General features: G+C 45.6%; 1 protein-coding gene and 1 long non-coding RNA gene across 4 annotated transcripts in view; one reads left to right on the top strand and one right to left on the bottom strand.

The window, feature by feature from the left end:
- The window catches only part of LOC741478 (uncharacterized), a 128693-nt gene that overhangs the window by 12143 nt on the left and 94150 nt on the right, over positions 1 to 22400 (bottom strand). Inside the window, exon 12 of one of the 3 annotated variants that reach the window (XR_010152177.1) lies at positions 7780 to 8043. The exons of the other annotated variants lie outside the window; for them this stretch is intronic. The gene's annotated coding sequence lies outside the window, so the exon portion shown is untranslated. Of the gene's footprint in view, positions 1 to 7779; positions 8044 to 22400 lie in introns of those variants that run through there. 3 annotated transcript variants of the gene reach the window in all.
- On the top strand, positions 16342 to 20228 carry LOC107968921 (uncharacterized). The gene is made up of 3 exons (XR_001710472.3): positions 16342 to 16411; positions 19281 to 19319; positions 19395 to 20228. It is a non-coding gene; the product is annotated as an uncharacterized LOC107968921 (long non-coding RNA).

A 22400-nucleotide genomic window follows, 5' to 3' on the forward strand; every position in this document is an offset into this window, starting at 1 on the left:
TATTCCTGGTTCGAACCAGAGGGTCTCTGTCATGCCCAACCCCTAAACAAGACCCTTATTCTGCACTTTAGAACCTAATACAGTTACTGTCCCTCTCTGTTGCCCCTACCTGGAGCTTAACTCCAAGAATACACTGCTCTTCCCTATTCAGAGATGTATGTGGACCCAAAACTGTATGTGGACCCGAGGAGCTGTCTAAGAAGTGGAACTCACAGAAGCAGAGAGTAGAATGGCAGTTGCCAGAGGCTGGGGATGGGGAATGGGAGGATGTTACAGTTTCAGTTATGCAAGAGGAATAATTTCCGGAGATCTAATGTCCAGCAATGTGACTCTAGTTAACAATTGTATTGTATTCTTGAAATTTGCTAAGAGGACAGACCTCAAGTGTTTTCACCACAAAGAAAAGAAAAGAAAAAACAAAACAAGGGAGGAACCAAGATGGCCGAATAGGAACAGCTCCGGTCTACAGCTCCCAGCCTGCGCGACGTAGAAGACGAGTGATTTCTGCATTTCCATCTGAGGTACCAGGTTCATCTCACTAGGGAGTGCCAGACAGTGGGCGCAGGTCAGTGGGTGCGCCCACTGTGCGCGAGCCGAAGCAGGGCAAGGCATTGCCTCACTCGGGAAGCACAGGGGGTCAGGGAGTTCCCTTTCCTAATCAAAGAAAGGGGTGACGGACGGCACCTGGAAAATCGGGTCACTCCCACCCGAATACTGCGCTTTTCCAACAGGCTTAAAAAACGGCGCACCACGAGATTATATCCCGCACCTGGCTCAGAGGGTCCTACGCCCACAGAGTCTCGCTGATTGCTAGCACAGCAGTCTGAGATCAAACTGCAAGGCTACAGCAAGGCTGGGGGAGGAGCGCCCACCATTGCACAGGCTTGCTTAGGTAAACAAAGCAGCCAGGAAGCTCGAACTGGGTGGAGCCCACCACAGCTCAAGGAGGCCTGCCTGCCTCTGTAGGCTCCACCTCTGGGGGCAGGGCACAGACAAACAAAAAGACAGCAGTAACCTCTGCAGACTTCAATGTCCCTGTCTGACAGCTTTGAAGAGAGCAGTGGTTCTCCCAGTACGCAGCTGGAAATCTGAAAACTGGCAAACTGCCTCCTTGAGTGGGTCCCTGACCCCCAAGCAGCCTAACTGGGAGGCACCCCCCAGCAGGGGCACACTGACACCTCACACGGTAGGGTACTCCAACAGACCTGCAGTTGAGGGTCCTCTCTGTTAGAAGGAAAACTAACAAACAGAAAGGACATCCACACCAAAAACCCATCTGTACATCACCATCATCAAAGACCAAAAGTAGATAAAACCACAAAGATGGGGAAGAAACAGAACAGAAAAACTGGAAACTCTAAAAAGCAGAGCGCCTGTCCTCCTCCAAAGGAACGCAGTTCCTCACCAGCAAGGGAACAAAGCTGGATGGAGAATGACTTTGACGAGCTGAGAGAAGAAGGCTTCAGACGATCAAATTACTCTGAGCTACGGGAGGACATTCAAACCAAAGGCAAAGAAGTTGAAAACTTTGAAAAAAATTTAGAAGAATGTATAACTAGAATAACCAATACAGAGAAGTGCTTAAAGGAGCTGACGGAGCTGAAAACCAAGGCTCGAGAACTACGTGAAGAACGCAGAAGCCTCAGGAGCCAATGCCATCAACTGGAAGAAAGGGTATCAGTGATGGAAGATGAAATGAATGAAATGAAGCGAGAAGGGAAGTCTAGAGAAAAAAGAATCAAAAGAAATGAGCAAAGCCTCCAAGAAATATGGGACTATGTGAAAAGACCAAATCTACGTCAGATTGGTGTACCTGAAAGTGATGGGGAGAATGGAACCAAGTTGGAAAACACTCTGCAGGATATTATCCAGGAGAACTTCCCCAATCTAGCAAGGCAGGCCAACGTTCAGATTCAGGAAATACAGAGAATGCCACAAAGATACTCCTCGAGAAGAGCAACTCCAAGACACGTAATTGTCAGATTCACCTAAGTTGAAATGAAGGAAAAAATGTGAAGTGCAGCCAGAGAGAAAGGTCGGGTTACCCTCAAAGGGAAGCCCATCAGACTAACAGCGGATCTCTCGGCAGAAACCCTACAAGCCAGAAGAGAGTGGGGGCCAATATTCAACATTCTTGAAGAAAAGAGTTTTCAACCCAGAATTTTGTATCCAGCCAAACTAAGCTTCATAAGTGAAGGAGAAATAAAATACTTTACAGACAAGCAAATGCTGAGAGATTTTGTCACCACCAGGCCTGCCCTAAAAGAGCTCCTGAAGGAAGCGCTAAACATGGAAAGGAACAACCGGTACCAGCCACTGCAAAATCATGTCAAAACGTAAAGACCATCGAGACTAGGAAGAAACTGCATCAACTAACGAGCAAAATCACCAGCTAACATCATAATGACAGGATCAAATTCACACATAACAATATTAACTTTAAATGTAAATGGACTAAATGCTCCAATTAAAAGACACAGACTGGCAAATTGGATAAAGAGTCAAGACCCATCAGTGTGCTGTATTCAGGAAACCCATCTCACGTGCAGAGACACACATAGGCTCAAAATAAAAGGATGGAGGAAGATCTACCAAGCAAATGGAAAACAAAAAAAGGCAGGGGTTGCAATCCTAGTCTCTGATAAAACAGACTTTAAACCAACAAAGATCAAAAGAGACAAAGAAGGCCATTACATAATGGTAAAGGGATCAATTCCACAAGAAGAGCTAACTATCCTAAATATATATGCACCCAACACAGGAGCACCCAGATTCCTAAAGCAAGTCCTGAGTGACCTACAGAGAGACTTAGACTCCCACACATTAATAATGGGAGACTTTAACACCCCACTGTCAACATTAGACAGATCAACGTGACAGAAAGTCAACAAGGATACCCAGGAATTGAACTCAGCTCTGCACCAAGCAGACCTAATAGACATCTACAGAACTCTCCACCCCAAATCAACAGAATATACATCTTTTTCAGCACCACACCACACCTATTCCAAAATTGACCACATACTGGGAAGTAAAGCTCTCCTCAGCAAATGTAAAAGAACAGAGATTATAACAAACTCTCTCTCAGACCACAGTGCAATCAAACTAGAACTCAGGATTAAGAATCTCACTCAAAGCCGCTCAACTACATGGAAACTGAACAACCTGCTCCTGAATGACTACTGGGTACATAACAAAATGAAGACAGAAATAAAGATGTTCTTTGAAACGAACGAGAACAAAGACACAACATACCAGAATCTCTGGGATGCATTCAAAGCAGTGTGTAGAGGGAAATTTATAGCACTAAATGCCCACAAGAGAAAGCAGGAAAGATCCAAAATTGACACCCTAACATCACAATTAAAAGAACTAGAAAAGCAAGAGCAAACACATTCAAAAGCTAGCAGAAGGCAAGAAATAACTAAAATCAGAGCAGAACTGAAGGAAATAGAGACACAAAAAACCCTTCAAAAAATTAATGAATCCAGGAGCTGGTTTTTTGAAAGGATCAACAAAATTGATAGACCACTAGCAAGACTAATAAAGAAAAAAAGAGAGAAGAATCAAATAGACACAGTAAAAAATGATAAAGGGGATATCACCACCAATCCCACAAAAATACAAACTACCATCAGAGAATACTACAAACACCTCTACGCAAATAAACTAGAAAATCTGGAAGAAATGGATAAATTCCTCGACACATACACTCTCCCAAGACTAAACCAGGAAGAAGTTGAATCTCTGAATAGACCAATAACAGGAGCTGAAATTGTGGCAATAATCAATAGTTTACCAACCAAAAAGAGTCCAGGACCAGATGGATTCACAGCCGAATTCTACCAGAGGTACAAGGAGGAACTGGTACCATTCCTTCTGAAACTATTCCAATCAATAGAAAAAGAGGGAATCCTCCCTAACTCATTTTATGAGGCCAGCATCATTCTGATACCAAAGCTGGGCAGAGACACAACCAAAAAAGAGAATTTTAGACCAATATCCTTGATGAACATTGATGCAAAAATCCTCAATAAAATACTGGCAAACCGAATCCAGCAGCACATCAAAAAGCTTATCCACCATGATCAAGTGGGCTTCAACCCTGGGATGCAAGGCTGGTTCAATATACACAAATCAATAAATGTAATCCAGCATATAAACAGAGCCAAAGACAGAAACCACATGATTATCTCAATAGATGCAGAAAAAGCCTTTGACAAAATTCAACAACCCTTCATGCTAAAAACTCTCAATATATTAGGTATTGATGGGAGGTATTTCATAATAATAAGAGCTATCTATGAAAAACCCACAGCCAATATCATACTAAATGGGCAAAAACTGGAAGCATTCCCTTTGAAAACTGGCACAAGACAGGGATGCCCTCTCTCATTGCTCCTATTCAACATAGTGTTGGAAGTTCTGGCCAGGGCAATTAGGCAGGAGTAGGAAATAAAGGGCATTCAATTAGGAAAAGAGGAAGTCAAATTGTCACTGTTTGCAGATGACATGATTGTATATCTAGAAAACCCCACTGTCTCAGCCCAAAATCTCCTTAAGCTGATAAGCAACTTCAGCAAAGACTCAGGATACAAAATCAATGTACAAAAATCACAAGCATTCTTATACACCAACAACAGACAAACAGAGAGCCAAATCATGAGTGAACTCCCATTCACAATTGCTTCAAAGAGAATAAAATACCCAGGAATCCAACTTACAAAGGATGTGAAGGACCTCTTCAAGGAGAACTACAAACCACTGCTCAAGGAAATAAAAGAGGATACAAACAAATGGAAGAACATTCCATGCTCATGGGTAGGAAGAATCAATATCGTGAAAATGGCCATACTGCCCAAGGTAATTTACAGATTCAATGCCATCCCCATCAAGCTACCAGTGACTTTCTTCACAGAATTGGAAAAAACTACTTTAAAGTTCATATGGAACCAAAAAAGAGCCCGCATCGCCAAGTCAATCCTAAGCCAAAAGAACAAAGCTGGAGGCATCACACTACCTGACTTCAAACTATACTACAAGGCTACAGTAACGAAAACAGCATGGTACTGGTACCAAAACAGAGATATAGATCAATGGAACAGAACAGAGCCCTCAGAAATAACGCCGCATATCTACAACTATCTGATCTTTGACAAACCTGAGAAAAACAAGAAATGGGGAAAGGATTCCCTATTTAATAAATGGTGCTGGGAAAACTGGCTAGCCATATGTAGAAAGCTGAAACTGGATCCCTTCCTTACACCTTATACAAAAATCAATTCAAGATGGATTAAAGACTTAAACGTTAGACCTAAAACCATAAAAACCCTAGAAGAAAACCTAGGCATTACCATTCAGGACATAGGCATGGGCAAGGACTTCATGTCTAAAACACCAAAAGCAATGGCAACAAAAGACAAAATTGACAAATGGGATCTAATTAAACTAAAGAGCTTCTGCATAACAAAAGAAACTACCATCAGAGTGAATAGGCAACCTACAAAATGGGAGAAAATTTTTGCAACCTACTCATCTGACAAAGGGCTAATATCCAGAATCTGCAATGAACTCCAACAAATTTACATGAAAAAAACAACCCCATCAAAAAGTGGACGAAGGACATCAACAGACACTTCTCAAAAGAAGACATTTATGCAGCCAAAAAACACATGAAAAAATGCTCATCATCACTGGCCATCAGAGAAATGCAAATCAAAACCACAATGAGATACCATCTCACACCAGTTAAAATGGCAATCATTAAAAAGTCAGGAAACAACCGGTGCTGAAGAGGATGTGGAGAAATAGGAACACTTTTACACTGTTGGTGGGACTGTAAACTAGTTCAACCATTGTGGAAGTCAGTGTGGCGATTCCTCAGGGATCTAGAACTAGAAATACCATTTGACCCAGCCATCCCATTACTGGGTATATACCCAAAGGACTATAAATCATGCTGCTATAAAGACACAGGCACACGTATGTTTATTGCGGCACTATTCACAATAGCAAAGACTTGGAACCAACCCAAGTGTCCAACAATGATAGACTGGATTAAGAAAATGTGGCACATATACACCATGGAATACTATGCAGCCATAAAAATGATTGAGTTCATGTCCTTTGTAGGGACATGGATGAAATTGGAAATCATCATTCTCAGTAAACTATCGCAAGAACAAAAAACCAAACACCGCATATTCTCACTCATAGCTGGGAATTGAACAATGAGATCACATGGACAAAGGAAGGGGAATATCACACTCTGGGGACTGCGGTGGGGTGGGGGGAGGGGGGAGGGATAGCATTGGGAGATATACCTAGTGCTAGATGACGAGTTAGTGGGTGCAGCGCACCAGCATGGCACATGTATACGTATGTAACTAACCTGCACAATATGCACATGTACCCTAAAACTTAAAGTATAAAAAAAAAAGAACAAAAAAATAAAAAAATAAAAACTAAAAGTATTTCTTGACAAAATGCAGACAGATTTCGGATTGCATCTATGACACCTGAAGTCTAGATTTAAGGCATAAAAAATAAGCCACCTGCGAGATACATTTTCTGCCTTAGGTGGATTTTAAAAATTCTGACATTGAAACAACCAGAGTCCACTGAATTTCCCCCTTTCCATTGAAAGTGCTGGCCTCACCGGACGTGGAGGGAAGCAGCGTTTCCCCTGTGAAAGCAGCCGAGTCACTGGGCAGAGACGAATCCAGCTCTCTCTTCCCTTCTCTCAGGAAGGTGCTGGAAGGAGATTTTCCTTTCCAGCAGTTAAGTGGATGCGGCTTGGGATGGTTAATCCGTCCCCAGGCCTGGGGACAGCTGTCCTCACCGGAAGACAGCCTGCTGTAATTTATCCTGGGGGTTGTTTGAAATGTTTGCTGCTGTTGGGGAGTGAACGTGTTCTTTGTGATCAATTAATGCCCCTCTCACGTTTTGTCAACGCGAAGGGAGCTGCATATTTTGTAGTTTTTATTTAATGAACCAATTACTTCATTGCCAAAATAAAGGATGTTTTATTCCTAAGACCCTGAATGAGGATCTATAAACCCTATTAAAATTAGTTATTAGATTTTAGCTATTATAAAAATTCTTTTAATTTAGTTTGGTTTATATTGTGTCTAAGTTTGAGCCCCTATGGAAACTATTGTAACACAGTTTGTGTTCTGTCTGAATTCACAGTAAACCTAGTAATGCATATTACTGTCAGTGTGATCTACTGCAAAAACTGGGTACCTAAGATGACTTCGTACATTTTATATACATAAATATGTAAATAAATATTTCTTGAGTGACATTTGCATGAAAATAATTGAAATAATTGAAGGCAAAGTTCATGCAGAAGGAATATTTAAGAGAGGTTTGAAAGAAACAAGATGGGCTTTTCTACATGACTCCTAGGTACCTTCAGAATTTGCAACAAAGTAGGCAAAGAGAGTAAACTATTTTGTGCAATATTAGAATGCTTGCTTGTAATACACACACACACACACACACACACACACACACACACACCCAAATGTCTGCTGGAGAGAAATTGATGATTGCATATTATTCATGTCAAAAAGACATCTTTGATTTCTTTCTAAATCTTTTAAGAGAAATTGAACTGAGGCAAAAATATTTGTTTTAAAATTTACATTCTTTATGAAAGAAACAAGGCATGCCTTTATAAGACATACCTGCCATTCTGTAGAAATACAAATATTTGCTTCTTACCTTGGCAAGCACATTTTAATTGTGTCTAAGTATGAGAACTATGAATTCTTTGGAAACTTTGTGGCAATGACTTTTATTTTCCCCTGAAGCTTTTTTTTAAAAAAAATCTCATTTAGCTATTTCATCTGTGTGTGTGTGACACACAGAAAGAGAGACACAGATTTAAAAATTTGTAACTAAGGATTGAAAAAAGTACCAGATGAATTGTCCCGAATCTTTGTAGCCTCTATGTCCTTGAAAATGCCCCAGAGAATGTTTTCTTCCCTTTTGTAGGATGTAGGCTTCTCTTTAGCTTCTCCACCAATCCTGAAATTCCTTTGTTTAAAACAAAATGAAACAAAACAAAACTTGTGGCTTTTCTCAAAATGACAAACTAAACATGCAGAATCTAAAAATCCCCAAACACATCCCAGACTATAAACCTTTCTGACTCAACAAGCAGATTTTATGGAGACCCCAGTAAAACCCCAAGGATGGCAATAAATAAATCGCCAGCCGCTTCTCCCATACAGCTGCCTCTTCCACAAGACCTCAAGCCTCTGAAGGCAGAGGGAAGACCCCGTGCGTCTTGGTTTTGGGGACCCACAGATGGGCCATCCAAATGGCCGCGCTGCCCAGATTTCTCCCAAATAGTCCCGATGGAAGGTAGCTGAGAGGTGGGGGGGAATATTCATCACGAAGCATTTTCCCAAACTTCCACCTCAAACAAGGATGCAAATATTTGGAATAAACAAAGACAGAACTAATACAATGAAGCAACAAGTAAAAGTGGCAACGACAGTGGTCACATGGAAAGGATGTGAAGAGAGTTAAGAAGCAGAAGGAGATAATTATTTTCCAGAGCTGCATGACCCATTGATGTGCACCTCATACTTTTAATAGGAAATTCCGTCTCATTCCCGTTGCTGTGCCTCAGGGGAGATACTAGGTAGAATAGCAAACCCCTGGGATCTTACCCAACTCTGTCATTTCCACTGACTGTGGCATGGACAAGTCATTTTAAATTCTGCATCAAAATATGAGGATAATTTCCCCTGTCTAGCCCACTCCCTGGAAATCATTGTGACAACCAGAAGAGAAAAAAATAGGAAACAGAAAAGACATTTCTGATATTTAAGGAGTTGTACGATCTCTCTGAATGTAAAAGGAGAACTGATATTGTCCTCATCACAGGTCACCGGCGGCACAGCCCTATTTTTCTTGTGGAGTGACTGGGAACCGCTGTGCTCCGGGAGCCAGGGTGAGGCACAGAATTGTATTTCTGCAGCCAGATCCCCTCCCAGCTCCGGGGCTGTTTTCTTCCCTCTGACAGGAAGGAGCTTCCTTCTGGAAGTGTCCTGACATTGTTCTTGGTATTCCAGAAATTCCCTGGCTAACTGATGGCTTGTCCAGAAGGGAGCGGTCCCAGGGCACAGGAGTGCATTGGGCAAATCTGTATTTAACCTCTTTTATCACACACACACACTCTCACACACACTTGTGCACACTCACCCATACTTTCAAAGTGCATGCTCTTGCGCACACAGACACCTTCATGTGCTCCCACACTCACCCCTGCTCACCCCTACACTTACACAGACACACTCAAACACCCTCACAGGCTCTCACACTCACCCATGCTCTGACACACACACACCTCATGCTCACTCACCGATGTTCTGACATCCACACACACACTCACACATACTCACACTCAGACACCCTCAAACGGTCTCACACTCACCCATGCTGACACCTACACTTACACAAACACCCTCACAGGCTCTCACACCCATGCTCTGACACACACACATTCAGTAACCCCCCATGCTCAGACTCACACTCTGACACACACTCCCACATGTTCTCACACTCACCCACACTCTGATACACACACACACTCAGACACCCTCAATGCTCTCACACTCACCCACACTCTGACACAGACACCCTCACATGCTCTCACACTCACCCACACTCTGACACACTCAGACACTCTCACATGCTCTCACACTCACCCACACTCTGACACACACACATTCAGACACCCTCACATGCTCTCACACTCACCCATGCTCTAACACACTTTCCTATATCTTGCACAGTCAGCAAACCACCCTTGGCGCTCCCATGTGATTAGGGGGTGAGTCCGACCACCCTTGCCCCCACCCCCTCAACAGGAGGAGGTCTGCTGTTGCTGAGCCTTAGCTGCCTACACACGTGTGTGCAGGAGAGAGACGTGCTGGCAGGAGACCAGCAGGGTGCCTGGCCACACCAGCATGGAGGTGGCCTCCAGACACACTCTCCCCTTTTCCTCGTGGGACCTGCTTCCATCTCGGCCCAAGCAATGGACCTGACACGGGTTCCAAATGCTGCTTCACTTCTCCAGTGCTTTCCTGGATGATGCCTCTCTTTACAACCCCAGTCTCCAGGCCCCTGTGGCCCAGAGCCCCATCACATCCCACAAGCCTGCCTGGCACGGTGTTGGGGATATGCCATCCTCACCGAGCACCTACCACATGGGCAGCTGGAGTCCCTTGGGATCATCACATGGGGAAGAGAAGTCCTTCCAAGCCATGTGCGGTTTCAATCCCAATGACAGCGTGGGACTCAGCAGCTCACTGTCCTTCCAACCACCCTTCAATGAGCCCTTTGTGGGACCCATCCTGAGGACAAGTGTTGGGGATCCATTCAGGAATCCCTGGATTTGGCATCCACACGTCCCCCCTTGTCTGCTCTCCCCGCCCAGGATCATTTGCCTGGGCCTCAGACCCCTCATCCACAAAATGAGCTTTAAAGTCACATGCCAGGGGCAGGACTTTCCCTCCCAGTGCTTGCCTTACGGTGAGGCCTGATATTTGTGCAATTGTTCGGCCCATGCCCCTCTCTCTCTCTAATTTCCAAGCTCAGCTCCTCAACGGGAGGAGTGGGCCACTGATTCTCATGCAGGCACCGAGGGCACTGCCTTGGCAGGTGGACTGTGGGCACCTGCGTGCATCTGAATAGGGCAGGCTATGGGGGTTAAGATGTAAAATGCACAAATATCAGTGTTGTTTGTATTATTATTATAATTCTATTGTTATTACTAGATGTAGCCTCTGCTTCTAGGGGAACAAACTTATCACCATGCCCAGTGAGGAGCGCAGAGAACACACTGAAGCACAGGCGAGGCCCTGACAGCTGCATCTCTCGTGTAAAGTTCCTCACAGTGAGTTTTGTGCTCAGCTTTTGTGAGGCACATGCAGACCATCCCCTGCTGAACAGTGAGCTGAGTCAGTGGCTTCCCCACTTTCCCAGGCCCTGGGGAGCCCCAGGTTCCTGGGGAGGCACGGGCTCAGAGTGCACTTGGCTGGGAGTGTGAGCCCCACAGAACCAGCTTTCTGCAGCCACTGCCTGCTGGGCTGGGGATGGCAGGCGAGTGCCTGGTGTTTCAGGATTCTCATCTTTCTCGAAAACTGTAAGGGCACCATCGCCCATCTGGACCTGATGCACATTGCCAAATAACTACGCTGCTGCCCTGCCCACTGTCCTTGAAAGCCACTTAACATATGTTCTGATTCTGCTGCCTGGCAGGCAGCTTTCTGTCCAGTGGCTGGCACCAGCCCTGAGAGATGTGCCTCTCTCCATCACCCAGAGGCTCCGGGCAGCCAGGCTGGAGGAAAACAGGAGGAGCCAGAATCAGGAGCTTGGAGACCATTATCTTGTCAGTGTCGGAGCTACAGACTTATGAATGGTCCCTGTCCTGGAGTGGAGCTGGCCGCCCTGGAGCTTCAGAAGTACTCTCTGGTGAGAGGTTTACAGACCAGCCGCAAAATAAATCGCTCCCTTACCCGGCCTCTGGAGAGCCAAAACTCCCCACAGAGACAGTCACTGCATTGGTTTCTTTGTTAAAATAAAAATGCCCCAAGCATCCGCCCATGGAATTGTGTTCCCCACTGGGGAAGGAAGGCGGCTGTGAGGAAGGCAGCTGGCACGGGAGCAGAGACGTCATGGGGGTGACGTGCAATAACTTTATCCACCACTGGCTCACTGGGGACTTCAGAACAGCCCACAAATACTAGCTGAGCTCCTACCACATGCCAAGGAGTGTCCTAATCCTCAGGGCTGCAGGTGCAAATAGGACAGAGTTCCTAACTCAGGAAGCACACAGTATAACTGGGGTGGGGAACAGAAAATAAACAAAAAAAGCCAGGCATGCCAGGTCGTGGTGGGAGCTGAGATGAAAATGAAAGGATATGGGGAGGGGAGTACGTGGGGAGGGGTGGGCTGCAGGGGCCATTCCAGCCAAGTAGGAGCCGGCCATGTGGAGATTTGGGGGAAGAACATTCCAGAAAGAGGGAATGGCTAGTGCCAAGTACAAGTGAGCTTGATGAGCTTGGGGAATAGACAGAAGGCCCACATGGCTGGAGTTGTCATTATTGGGAGGGACGGAGAGAAGCAGGAGACATGGCCAGAGGTGCAGGTGGAGGTAGACAGTGAACCATGAGCTTGATGACAATTATCTTGTCACTGCCAGAGCCACAGACTGACCTACATTTTTACAGGGTCACCACACAGAAGGGTTGAGAAAAGGCTGAGGGGGCTGCAGGTGGGTGGAGGACAGGAGGCTAGAGAGGAGACCTGTACAGCTGCCGGACATGGCATGGTGACGATGTGGATTAAGGTGGTCTCTGCTGCATGACACATTTCAATACACATAGCAGCTCGCAAAAACAGTCAGGGGTCTGGGCCCAGCTCAGTTGCAGCCTCTGCAAGGCTTTGATTAACATGTTGGCTGGGGCTGGTCTCATCTGAACGCCTGAGTGGGGAAACATCCAGTATCTTGCTTACTCAAGCTTTTGGAAGAATTCAGGTCTGTAGGGCTGTTGGACTGAAAGCTACAGCTTTGGAGTGCTTCATTTCATTTTGTTTCATTTGTTAGCCATCGGCTGGAGGCTGCCTTCCACAACTAGAGGTCAACTACAGTTCCCCACCATACAGGGCTCAGCAGTGTGGCCACTTGCTTCTTCACAGCCAGCATGGTGAGTGGATTCCAGCCGAGTGAGGGCCACAGCCTTAGGCAGCGCCACCCCATAACCACGTGTATGGAACCAGACACGTCTGTTACCTTTGCCAGACCCTATGGATCAGAAGCAGTCACAGGCCCTGGCTGCTCTCAGGGAAGGGGGTCCCACAGGGTGTGCACACCAGGGTGTGGGGTCCTGGGTCCGCCTATGGGTCTGTCTACCATGGTGGTGTCCATGGGTATGCTGACAAGTGGACGCTTCTGCTGTGTAATTTTAATTTCCTCCGAGAAGCAGTACATTATCACCCCCATTTAATACACGAGGGTTAAAGTTTTGTCCTATATGTGGCAAATGATGATTAACTTTTCTTCATTAAATCCATAAAGTACCAGGAGGAGGACAGACAGACAGAAGCCAGGCAGAGAGGGTTTGAAGGGAAGTTGAAGGGAGCCCCAGGAGGAACCTGCAACTCACACATCACAAGGGGTGATATCATCACTCCTAGTATCCACCCCTGCACAGCAAAGAAGCCCAAAGCTTGCTGGCTTACAACACTGATGTTTCCTTTACTTGCTCCTCCACTGATGGCATCTACTGGGCAGGCTCAAAGGCTGGGGCTGGGTCCCCCGTACAGCTGTGCACTGACACACAAGTGTGGCCGGGACCACAGCAGGGGCTGTGGCCAGAGGACGTGTGGCCTCTTGTGTGGCCTGGTTCCTGCACACGGTGACTGGGCTCTAACGGTGGGCACCTAAGACAGACAGGGCGAGGCAGGAGCTGCATCACATTTATACTCCATCCTGGAAACCACACTAGCTCATTTCTACCTCATTGTATGCACCGGAGCAAGTCAATGTCCACAGGGAAGGAGACCAGCAACCACCTTTAGAAGGGAGAAGAGTCACAGGGTAAGCAGCCATGTTTCAGGTAAAACCGCCACACCGTCTGGAAACATGCTGATTCTAAACAGGCCACAGGTGAGGGCTTTCGTGACGTTTGGGTGACTATTTGTAACCTTAATGATTGATCAAAGGAGAAAAGGCAGGCTCCTCTTCTTGGCTCCCAAGGGTATCTCGCCCTGAGATTGCCTGGGGACCACAGTTAGTTCATCTGTGAAATGAGGCAATAACCTCTCTTTCTAGTTATTTTGGAAGACATCTTAGAAAAATATCAAGTGTGTGGCAGATGTAAGCCACATGACTGTTGCATGAGACGGGGAAAGCTGGTAGGGGGCAGCTGGCTCAAAGCCCTGGGAGTTCCCAGAACACACGAGATGGACCCAGTTCCCATCAGCCCCCCATAGTGCCACAGAGACCCAATGCCTCCATGGCTGACAATCCCCCACAGGCTCCTGTCCTGCCACAGGGCCCCTTGGGACAGAGCGGGCACCCTTCACACCTAACCACGGCTGTTCCAACACAGCCACTCCAATTTTAAGATATTCCCAACAACAAATCTCACTCGTATGCACTGTACACCTACATGTGCCAAGCACCGTTGCAGATCTTGGCAGCACCGCGCCAAATTCCCTTCCTCACGGAGCTCAAGCTCAAGACCCGGAAGCTTCCAGGAACCCATGAGCCACTTGGGAGGTAACTCCTTTAGGAAACTTGACCATATCGCTTCATTTTTCACCTGGATATTCTCACACTCTGTGGGGAGGCTAAATGGTAGAAACATGTCTATTTCGGGTGAGGTAAAAGCTTTAGGGATAGATGGTGGTGACGGTTGCATAATATTGTCAAGGCAATTAACACCACCATTTAGGTACACCTAAAATGGTTACAATATTAAGTTTTACGTTATACATATTTTACCACAATTCTTAGAAAGTGAATAATGTAACACACCGCAGGTCATTAAATGTCATGCTTTAAATGAGTGACTTGCACGGTATCTGAATTTATATCTCAATAAAGCTGCTTAAAAATAAATCAATAAAATTTTAAAAAGCTACTTTGAAAACATTTTAAAAAATTATAGCCCAGAATGGTAAGATTAAACTCTATCAACCATCAGGTTTCCGAAATGCATGGTGTGCTCTTAATGACTAATTATTGTCCTGTTAACCGAGGCTTTGCTCAACAGAAAATCAAAGGTACACCAGGGAATGAGCCAAGCTCCGAATCTCACAGGAGAAACTTCTGGCCAATTGATTCACAATCAATTTTATCTCCACAGACATGCAGGAAGCTCAGACAGGCTGTAGAAATCAACTGGCCTCGAAAGTACCCCAATATTCCACGGTCTGTGTCCCTCCATCCTCCCTCCTCCCTTTTTCCTGGTTAATATAACTTGATATTTCATAATCCTGGAACTTACACGTGCCTCTGCAAAGGTGAAAATCCCCACAGTAGAGACACTTAGTCCAGCAGATATATGATCCCATTTGCCTATTAAATGCAAATATCCAAGTGGGCTGTTGGTTCAACCAACTACTCAAACAAATTGAGCCTAGATCCCAACAAAGGTGAATTGTGCAAAAATCAAAATGAGCCCTGGGTGGGATCAGCTTCAACACCACGAGAGGGAAATGGAGATGGGAAAGGAGCCGGGGTCAGTTCCCCCAAAAGGAGCCATGTGGTCTTGGTTTGGTTTTAATTAACTTTAGGAACACATTTTTTTCTTCGGCTGGCCTGTGCGAGGGTAGAATTGCGTGGCAACTGGCATTTCATGTAATTGGCACTGATGGTCACTGAACCCACAGGGCTGAGATCGACACCCCGAGTGCTGCTGATTTCGGTGAAATTGAACAACGTGCATGTGACCGCAAACCCATCTGAAATGCGAATGCCCCGGAATGGGCTGGTTTGCAGCCTGAGAAGAATAGACTTCTCTGTGCTCCAAATCAGGACGCAGTCCAAACCCGATCTGGATGTCCCACTGCCCGCGTAGGGGTCTGGGATACAGATCCTGAGGCTGAGGACACTCAATAGCCTCCCGTCCCCCATCTCCAGCCACCATCCAGCTGATGAGGGCCTCTGGCAGCCACCTAGGTCACTGTGTGTCCCAGGGTTAAGGGCTCTGGGGTTGGGCAGAGGGGGACCCAGTTGAAGGACAATGCATTTACTGACACCATCTACGTAACTGATTTAACAGTCCTTGTGAGTAGACCTGGGCCTGGCCAATGCCCCCTGCAAGGTGCCCACCTGGGCCCCCAAGTGAGTCAGTGTGCACCAGGTCTGTCTCCTAGTAGACACGAGGCATGTTTATTATCGGTGATAATAACCCTAATGACACATTCGAAGGACCTGGGACTGCAGATGTTACGAATTTGACCGGGTTTCATTTCTCTCTGGCATTTAGAAAAGAGGAACCTCCCTTTATGCCCCTACCGTGAATGTCCATGTCCAAACCAACACACAACCCAATACACGGCCACTACACTGCACAAACTTCATTTATGTGAGATCATCGGCCATGAGACCCTGTGGGCGCTCAGAGGAAGGGGGCTGATGCAGATGAAGAGGTCAAGAGACACTTCTGGAGGAGGTGATACCGGGGCAGAATCCTCAAGGAAGCATAGGAACCCTTCAAGACCAGGGTGGGGGGTCCAGCCAGAAGGATCATGTGTGCAAAGGTGGGAAACCGCCAGGAGTCTCATGGGAATTCCGTTTCCCAGGGTGATGTCCACACAGTTGGCAGGAGGCTGAAAGGGACAGTTGGGAGTTGAGGGGAGCCCCGGAGGGCTTTTGAAGGTTGGTGCCTGATATGGTTTGGTTGTGTCCCCACCCAAATCTCATCTTGAATTGTAGCTCCCGTAATTCCCAAGTGTTATAGGAGGGACCTGGTGGGAGATAATTGAATCACAAGGGCGGTTTCCCCCATACTGTTCTCATGGTAGTGAATAAATCTCACGAGATCTGATGACTTTACAAGGGGTTTCCCCTTCCGCTTGGCTCTCATTCTCTTTTGCCTGGTGCTATGTAAGACATGCCTTTCACCTTCCACCATGATGGTGAGGCCTCCCCAGCCACGTGGAACGGTGAGTCTATTAAACCTCTTTTTCTTTATAAATTACCCAGTCTCTGGTATGTCGTTATCAGCAGCATGAAAAGGGACTAATACGGTGCCATGCCTGGGTGTGGGTGTTAGAAATCTTGGTCTCTTGGCCTCTGGAAGGTGAACTGGAGTGAGGCTGTGGCAGGAGACCAGGCTAGAAGTTATGACAATAAATCAGACACAAATCAATGAAGCGTTGAGACCAATGGTGGCAATGGTGATGAGGGCGATGGTAGCAGTGGCGATGAGCATCACAGGGTAGATGCAATGTGGACTTAGGAAGACATACAGGATGTGACCTTCCATGACCCTCCCAGGCCATCCCTCCATTTTCCACCCTCTCTCTGCCCTGGGGTCAGGGAGCAATCCTCTGGGTCCTCTCCCCTCTGCTTCCGGTTGAGCTCAGCCACTGGGGAGCACAGACGATCTATGGGAGGTGGGACAAGGAGGCTGCCATTGGGAATATTTACTCTTCTCCCTCCTGGGAGGTCCTCCTTGGGAGATCATCTCAGGCTGGCATGTTCCTCAACCAAAGTCCACCACTTCTCTCATGGTGGCCACTTCTCCACGATTTTCTCTGAGTCCTGCTCCCCTCTCTTCCCTTGACCCCAGGACCTAGGAGTGGTAACAGCTACAATGCTACTGGCCCCGGTTTCTTGCTTCACCCCTCAGGCCTCCCTTATACCCATCTCCACCTGTATGGTAAGTCTCTCGGCAAACTCATCCTCCCAGAATTCTCCTAATTGAGTGGTTCATCTCCTTCCTATTGGGACCCCAACTGAGAACAAACTTCACATTCACTTCTCAGAAGTCTTGAATCATTTTACAGATATGTACTGTGTTTCTAGAAGTGTGTTCCAGGTACTGTGCAGGGAGCAATCCAGGTAGTGTCTCTGTTCCCATGAGGTCCTGCCCTGTCTCTATGGTCCAGGGCAGCATCTGGGGCCTTGGTAAATGTGGAGATTCATGAGCCCTGCCCTAGCCCCAGAGAATCGGAAACTCTGGGCAAAGGACCCCGAGTCTGCAATTTTTAACAGAATTCTCAGGGGTTCTCAATAGGCCAAGCTCAAAGCTGCCAGTGCAGTGGCTCATGATGCTTTGTAACGCCTTACACTAAGCAGAAGAGGGACCTGCCTGGCAAGCACAGCACTGGCATCATGGACACGGTCTGCCCAACTGGTCAGCAACCAGTAGAGTGCCCAGTGTCCAAGCCATCCGTATCAGAGGTTAAGGATTTAGAAGATCACTCCTGAATTCTTAAGAACTAGCTGATGTGCTCATTTTTCTCCACTTATAATTTTCTGCTCTTTGCAATGTATCTCCAATCCCTCCATATTGTAACAACACAATAATAATAATTTCAAAACCAATAATCTGTTATGCATATACTTACAGTGTGACTGCTCGCTCCCTCCCTCCCCCGCTCTCTCTCCCTCCTCTGTATCTTCCTCCCTCTCCTTCTCTCTCTCTCCCTATATTAGCTGTAGCAAGTCCTGCTTTATAAAAAATCTATATATTTCTTAAAAAACAAAAGTTGGTAGCAATTACTTATTTCATTTGAAAGTTTCATTTCTTTTCCTTAACAAGGTCCCTGGCATAGTGACAGCATGATTTAGTGGACAAGAAAAGCAGGAGGCAGAATTAGTAAAGGATTCATCCATATTTTGAAATGAAGCAGAGCTGTGTTTCTCATCTGGAGACCTGCTCATCTGGGTGCCCCTTACTCTGACTCCAATGAAGGTTCCTGACTCTGTTTCTGGGGTTTCCCATCCATCCAAGAATTACTGAGCCCTGTGCTGTCTTCATGGGGCCCTGTTGGTAAAGAGAACCCCGTTCCCCCACCTGTGGGGGACGTTTAGTCTCATACCTCTTTACTCTTCATGAATACATGCATTTTTTTTCTCCCTGAGTTTTGAGATGTTTAAAAATTCCTTTCTTTATCTTACTTCTTGAATGCAGCATTCAATACATTGCAATAGGTAAAATGTTACCGCCGTCGATCGTGAATTCCATTGCACAATATAAAAGCCCTCATTTGCTTTCCTTTTGGATTGGATTTCGAAATGGGTCAAATGTTTACAGAAAAGGCCCAAACTGTACAAATAAACTGTAGCTCTAGTGAGGGAGGCAGTTTACATTACTCTCAGTCAGATGAATATGGAAGCTGCAGCCTGTCCTTTGAAAACCACTTCAAGCACTGTGCGTGTGAGTTCTGTGCCCTGTCTGGGATCCCTCAATTCCATCAAAAAGCTTTGGGAAAGGCATGGCGATCCTATAAATCCACACATCCTTCCACACCCAGCTGGGTGGCTCTTGTCCTCCACTAGGTCAAACAAACAGGGGTTTTCACCCAGGCATCCTGGAGTGCCCACATGGCGCGGACCTTCCCCAAGCTCCCTTCCCCTGAGGTCACCTGCACTGCTCACTCGGAGCTGCCATTGTTCACCCGAAGCACCTGGAGAGCAGGAACTGGGCCTTGCTCTCTCATATTTGGCACATGTGGCATGGAGCCTTTGCACATAGTTGATCTTCACTTGTTTGCTAATCCAATCCCCTGTTTTACAGATGGGGAAACAGAGGCACTGAAAGTCCTGCGAGCGTTGTGTAAGTAGATGTGGGCCCTATCACCTGAGTTTTCAGAACAATGCCTGTGCTGGTTATAAAGCTCTTGTCTCTCAGCTCCAGGACCATCTGCAGTGGGAATTAGAATGGGCCCCAATTCAGTATTGGGGAATACTGGAGTCCTTAAAAGAAGAGGAGATGCACAGAGACGGGACAGGACACAAGAGGATGGAGACAGAGATTGGAGAACTGCAGCCGCAAGACAAGGACAGCCTGGAGCCACCAGGAGCTGGAAGAGGCAGGAAGGATTCTCCCCTAGAGCACTCAGAGGGAGCTGACACATTGACTTTGGACTTCTGGCCTCTAGAATGTGGGGGAATACGTTTCTGTTGCTGTGAGTCACCCACGTCATGGTATTTTGTTACGGCAGTCCCGGGCCCTCATACACTGTCCTTCTGTTCTTTGCATAGTGATGCTCCACTGGGGCTGGGCAACCCCACTTCACCATTGCCAACTGCTCCCTGTTTGGTTACACAAATAGGGGGCGCTAGAGGGCAACGCAGGAGAAGGCAGGAGAGCCGAGCTCCTTGCCGTCCCCTCAGCATCCCAGCATCAATGGGTTTCACCTTGTCAGAAGCAGCTGGTTCCACTTTCCAGAATCTCTTCCCCCATCCATGCTGCACCCCTCCACCCCCACCCTTCAGAGACGCCAGCCTCAGTTGCTTAGCTTTGTTTCCTCGAGGGTCTGGGTCTTACCTCCATAGGACCCCTCCTCCAAGCTCCCAAATTCTCCTAACCTCAACCTCTTCCCTTTGTCCTCCTAGCCCTGCAGGTGTTAGCTGAGTTCATCTGTAATTCTTGCCTCTGCAGTATCTTAAAGTTCCCTTTTGCCTCTTTTCAGTCTTCCAATAACTAGATTTAAAAACATATTTATATTAAATTCTCTGTGTTAAAATAACTGATATGTTTAATGAGTATCGAGTTTCAGTTTGGGAAGATGAAAAAGCTATAGCGATGAATAATGGTGATAGTTGCACAACAATGTGAATGTACTTAATGCCACCAAATTGTAGTTAAAAATGGTGAAAATAGTAAATTTTTTTTTTTTTTTTTTTTTTTTTTTTTTTTTTTGAGATGGAGTCTCACTCTGTCGCCCAGGCTGGAGTGCAATGGAGCGATCTCTGGTCATGGCAACCTCCGCCTCCCGGGATCAAGCGATTCTCCTGCCTCAGCCTCCCAAGTAGCCGGGATTACAGGCATGTGCCACCACGCCTGGCTAATTTTTGTATCTTTAGTAGAGACTGGGTTTCACCATTGGCCAGACTGGTTTCAAACTCCTGACCTCAGGTGATCTGCCCATCTTGGCCTCCCAAAGAGCGTGGATTACAGGCATGAGCCACCACGCCCAGCCAGAAAATAGCAAATTTTATGTGATGACGACTTTTACCCCTCAGCCCCGTCCCCCAACACAAGGCTGGTGTTGTTTCTATTTTCCTGACTGATGTACATTATTTAAATAGTGATGATGAAATAAACACTACTTATGATAATGACAGCTATCACTTTGAACCTTTCCCATGTGCTAACCTGTACTAGGTATTTAGTCATCATAATATTTTACAAACTATTCTATGGTGTCTATTTTAGTGATGGAGAAGCTGAGCCTCAAAGTGGTTATGTTGCTTGGTATTAAAGATAGCAAAGGGTAGAAATCAAATTTATTGGACTGATTTTTAACAAAATTTATTTTTTATTTTTTATTTTTAGACAGGTTCTAGCTCTGTCGAGTGCAGTGGCACGATCATGATTCACTGCAGTCTCAACCTCCTAAGCTCAAGAGATCCTTCCACCTCAGCCACCCAAGTAGCTGGGACTATAGCCATGTGCCACCATGCCTGGCTATTTTTTTTTTTTTTTTTTTTTTTAAGAAACGGGGTTTTGCCATGTTGCCTACCCTGGTAAAGCATTCCTCCCTCCTCAGCCTCCTGGTGCTGGGATTACAGGCATGAGCCACTACACCCAGCCTGGACTGATCTTCTTATCGTTATGTGATATATATATTTGTCTTTAGTAATTTCCTTTGTTCTAAAGTTGACTTTACCTGATATTAATATAGCCTCTTCTTTTTAAAATTAATATTTGCATGATATATCTTTTTCCATCTTTTTATTGTTAACCTCTGTCGTTATGTTGCAAGTGATTTCTTTTTTTTTTTTTTTTTTTTTTTTGAGACAGAGTCTTGCTCTGTTGCCCAGGCTGGAGTGCAATGGCACAGTCTTGGCTCACTGTAACCTCCACCTCCCGAGTTCAAGCGATTCTCCTGCCTCAGCCTCCTGAGTAGCTGGGATTACCCACACCTGCTACCACACCCAGTTAATTTTTGTATTTTTAGTAGGGACGGGGTTTCACCATGTTGGTCAGGCTGGTGCAAGTGAGTTTCTTATAAAAAGCATATCGTTAGGTTGTGAGGTTTTTAAAAATCCTTCTGCCAATCTTTTTTAATTATTTTACTTCAAATATTTACATTTAAAGTAATTACTGATATAGCTTAAGTCTGCCATTTTCTTGTTTTCTGTTTGTTATATCTGTTTCTAATTCCTGTTTCTTTTTGCCATAAACTTTTTCTGAGTTCCATTTTTATTTACTTAAAAATGTTTTTTAGCTTATGACTTTTTTATTGTTATTAGTGGCTGCTTTAGATACTATATCAACTAACTTATTAAAGTCTATTAGTATTGAGGTTTTACCGCTTTGAGTGAAGTTTAGAAAACTTACTTCCCTTTGGGTCCCCTTATGCTCCCCACTTTTAAGATAAAATTGTCTTAGCTACTTCCTGTATATACATTGAATACCACCTCACATAGTGCTATGATTTTTGCTTTAACTATCAAATAAGATTTAAGAAAGTCAAGAAGAGAAGTAATATCTGTTACATTTACTCCTACGTTTATCCATTCTTCTTTCCCTTCTTAAGTTCCTTAGATAACTTCCCAAAGTCATTTTTTAAGAGTGAGCCTGTTGAGAGATGGATTCTCTCAGTTTTTCTTCACCTGAGAATCTATTTCCCCTTCAATTTGGAAGGACATTTTTACTGGATATAAAATTTGTCGTTGACACTTCTTT

Source organism: Pan troglodytes, chromosome 18 (genome assembly GCF_028858775.2).
Source record: "Pan troglodytes isolate AG18354 chromosome 18, NHGRI_mPanTro3-v2.0_pri, whole genome shotgun sequence".
NCBI lineage: Eukaryota > Metazoa > Chordata > Mammalia > Primates > Hominidae > Pan > Pan troglodytes.